Source organism: Pseudochaenichthys georgianus, chromosome 7 (assembly GCF_902827115.2).
Source record: "Pseudochaenichthys georgianus chromosome 7, fPseGeo1.2, whole genome shotgun sequence".
Classification (NCBI taxonomy): domain Eukaryota; kingdom Metazoa; phylum Chordata; class Actinopteri; order Perciformes; family Channichthyidae; genus Pseudochaenichthys; species Pseudochaenichthys georgianus.
In genome coordinates this window covers 309,374-313,569 of record NC_047509.1, presented here as the reverse complement: position 1 = coordinate 313,569, position 4,196 = coordinate 309,374, and the positions used below count along the sequence as shown (strand labels likewise).

At 40.4% G+C, this 4,196-nt stretch overlaps 1 long non-coding RNA gene across 1 annotated transcript; it reads right to left on the bottom strand.

Annotated features, from left to right (window-relative positions):
* Window positions 1-853, bottom strand: LOC139434072 (uncharacterized). The gene is made up of 3 exons (XR_011643482.1): window positions 797-853; window positions 338-405; window positions 1-264 (listed from the first exon to the last, which is right to left on the bottom strand). It is a non-coding gene; the product is annotated as an uncharacterized lncRNA (long non-coding RNA).
* Window positions 854-4,196: the final 3,343 nt, after the last annotated feature.

Sequence of the window (4,196 nt, the reverse complement as noted above, 5' to 3'; positions counted from 1 at the left end):
GAGCCTGGATGCCCTGGATGTCGTCGGGGTGCAGTTTGAAGTGGACCCGGTACCCGCTGTAGACCGGGCCCATCACAACGCTGTAATGCTGTGAGTGACCCGATCGTGGCCGACCTCATGGGCGGCCATGACTTGTTACCCAGGACTCTGTATGTGTGGAACCTGAAGGGATCTTCCTCTCCACAGCGAGGGTTCCTCATCATCCTCAGCGTCGCTGCGTCCACTCTGCCTGAGACCTGCAGCTGAGTGGCTTTCTGAAACACTCTGACACACACAGACGTTTCGTTTCAACAATCAAACTACCATTAAGAGAGTTCAAATGTGAGAGTAAAGTCACCTCAGGGCGGCCTTCATCTCCCGAGGCGGAGGGCGCCTTCCTTCACTGGGCAGCTTCTTTAAATACACCTGAAGAAACACAACTATGAGAATTAAAGTGGTGGGAAAGCATTTGGGTGGATAAAAAATACTTCAAGTCTGGCATTAAACATTGACATTTAAGTAAATCTTTATTTGTTAAATAATTATCCTTAAAGAAGTTGCTTCAAAAACAGCATTAGTAATAATGTTTATTACCCATCCCACTACCCCAACATCTAAAACATAAAAATAGTAATCAAGAATATCTAATTGTTTAGCAATCAAAGTACATTTTGTAATAAAGCTATTTGAATTTGAGAGAATAGCTGCCAGCTGAGCTTTGCTTCCAATAAATATTGAACCAAAAACCTGTGTTTTTTTAGCAGGATAAACATCTCATTAAATTAAAATGTCCGCCTCTCATTCCGAGTGTTCTCACCAGGGCTCCGGTGAAGTCGCCTGCTCTCAGTCCAGAAGCAGCTCATCAGAACCAGAAGCCCCATCAGCTCCAGCAGGAACTCCATGTTCCCCATCACCTCATCATTAATATAATAAACCAGTTCTCTGATCCTCGTCCTCCCTGAGTGTGCTTCAGTTTAGACATTCAGTTGTTATAGTGTCTGCTCGAAACCACATCATAAACCTTTACAAGGAATGTGATGTGTGTAAAACATATTTCACACTCAGTAACGCCTCCTGACACCAGCCCATAACACCGTCTACAGAGGTTCAGAACAACACCCGAGTCTTTGTGTTCACGTCAAAGGAAGTATCTGCACACCGTCTAATAAGCAGGATTGTTTTATAACCAATAATGTCATATAAAGGGAGATAACCCCATCTTTCTTTATTCATACTTTGTAGGGTAATTAGTGCCCAGACGATTTGAGTTCAAGTGATTCGTTTATGATCTGCGACGCATGGTTACAGATCCCCGAGGAAAACAACTCACCACGCTTCCGCCGGGAAACAACAGATAATTATAATGTTCACAACATAGGGAGGAAAAACAATGACGCCCCCGCAGACCATCGTGGAATCCTGCAGAGACAAAACGCCTCTCTGTTCATTCAGAGAGAGACTCAGACACTTTCTAAATCCAGCCAGTTCAATGTTAACCCCTGATTCCTCTACTTTAAAGAGTCCTCTCCTGCTGATGTTCAGGTGTATATCAGTATGTAGTGTCTCTACTTTAAAGAGTCCCCTCCTGCTGATGTTCAGGTGTGTATCAGTATGTAGTGTCTCTACTTTAAAGAGTCCTCTCCTGCTGATGTTCAGGTGTATATCAGTGTGTAGTGTCTCTACTTTAAAGAGTCCTCTCCTGCTGATGTTCAGGTGTATATCAGTATGTAGTGTCTCTACTTTAAAGAGTCCTCTCCTGCTGATGCTCAGGTGTATATCAGTTTGTAGTGTCTCTACTTTAAAGAGTCCTCTCCTGCTGATGTTCAGGTGTATATCAGTATGTAGTGTCTCTACTTTAAAGAGTCCTCTCCTGCTGATGTTCAGGTGTATATCAGTATGTAGTGTCTCTACTTTAAAGAGTCCTCTCCTGCTGATGTTCAGGTGTATATCAGTGTGTAGTGTTTCTACTTTAAAGAGTCCTCTCCAGCTGATGTTCAGGTGTATATCAGTATGTAGTGTCTCTACTTTAAAGAGTCCTCTCCTGCTGATGCTCAGGTGTATATCAGTATGTAGTGTCTCTACTTTAAAGAGTCCTCTCCTGCTGATGTTCAGGTGTATATCAGTATGTAGTGACTCTACTTTAAAGAGTCCTCTCCTGCTGATGTTCAGGTGTATATCAGTATTTAGTGTCTCTACTTTAAAGAGTCCTCTCCTGCTGATGTTCAGGTGTATATCAGTGTGTAGTGTTTCTACTTTAAAGAGTTCTCTCCTGCTGATGTTCAGGTGGATATCAGTATGTAGCGTCTCTACTTTAAAGAGTCCTCTCCTGCTGATGCTCAGGTGTATATCAGTATGTAGTGTCTCTACTTTAAAGAGTCCTCTCCTGCTGATGTTCAGGTGTATATCAGTGTGTAGTGTCTCTACTTTAAAGAGTCCTCTCCTGCTTAGTTAATTACTGTGAATGTACAGGATCAATGATTACCAGGATTTCACAACATGTTACTGTATTATTTCACAGTAAAATACTGTATTCAGACCATCCTCTGTGATAACACAACACATTAAGTGATGTTCTTGCTTTTATCGCTCTTGCTTTAAATACTAATTTCTTTCTTTGGTGCAGGTTTCATTTAAATTGAAAGGGTTCACCGCTGAATGTGCCTTAAAATAAAAGATGCAACATATAAAATAAAACATATAAATCTATGTGAAATTGTTGTCTTGGCTTATTGTTTTCAGGTGCTTCCTGGGCATTTCTTTGTTGATTGAGCTGATTCATGGTAAAATCCCAGTTAACTACTCCAATTTACAATATATTATCGTATTTTTACATTTTTATATTTACAGTAAATTACTGGCTACTGTGTTGCATTACTTCTACAGTAAGAGTGTGAAAACACAGGTAATTACTGTAATTTATGTACAGCAAGGTACCATAATACCACAGCTCTGTACTGCTATATCACAGTAATTCCATGGGCATGGCACCTGTAAAGTCACAGTATTTAATTGTACTTTTATTCTAATTTGCTGTAAAATATCTACAGTAAATTACTGTGAAATATTTACAGTAAATTACTGTGAAATCCATGCAACTAGTAGCAGGTAATGTACTGTAATTTTACAGTCAAACATTTTACAGTGTGTATATCAGTATGTAGTGACTCTACTTTAAAGAGTCCTCTCCTGCTGATGTCCAGGTGTATATCAGTATGTTGTGTCTCTACTTTAAAGAGTCCTCTCCTGCTGATGTTCAGGTGTATATCAGTATGTTGTGTCTCTACTTTAAAGAGTCCTCTCCTGCTGATGTTCAAGTGTATATCAGTATGTTGTGTCTCTACTTTAAAGAGTCCTCTCCTGCTGATGTTCAGGTGTATATCAGTATGTAGTGTCTCTACTTTAAAGAGTCCTCTCCTGCTGATGTTCAGGTGTATATCAGTATGTAGTGTCTCTACTTTAAAGAGTCCTCTCCTGCTGATGTTCAGGTGTATATCAGTATGTAGTGTCTCTACTTTAAAGAGTCCTCTCCTGCTGATGTTCAGGTGTATATCAGTATGTAGTGTCTCTACTTTAAAGAGTCCTCTCCTGCTGATGTTCAGGTGTATATCAGTACGTAGTGTCTCTACTTTAAAGAGTCCTCTCCTGCTGATGTTCAGGTGTATATCAGTACGTAGTGTCTCTACTTTAAAGAGTCCTCTCCTGCTGATGTTCAGGTGTATATCAGTATGCAGTGTCTCTACTTTAAAGAGTCCTCTCCTGCTGATGTTCAGGTGTATATCAGTATGTAGTGTCTCTACTTTAAAGAGTCCTCTCCTGCTGATGTTCAGGTGTATATCAGTATGCAGTGTCTCTACTTTAAAGAGTCCTCTCCTGCTGATGTTCAGGTGTATATCAGTATGTAGTGTCTCTACTTTAAAGAGTCCTCTCCTGCTGATGTTCAGGTGTATATCAGTATGTAGTGTCTCTACTTTAAAGAGTCCTCTCCTGCTGATGTTCAGGTGTATATCAGTACGTAGTGTCTCTACTTTAAAGAGTCCTCTCCTGCTGATGTTCAGGTGTATATCAGTATGCAGTGTCTCTACTTTAAAGAGTCCTCTCCTGCTGATGTTCAGGTGTATATCAGTATGCAGTGTCTCTACTTTAAAGAGTCCTCTCCTGCTGATGTTCAGGTGTATATCAGTATATATCTTTTATGGAAACGGCTTTAAAAAAACAAA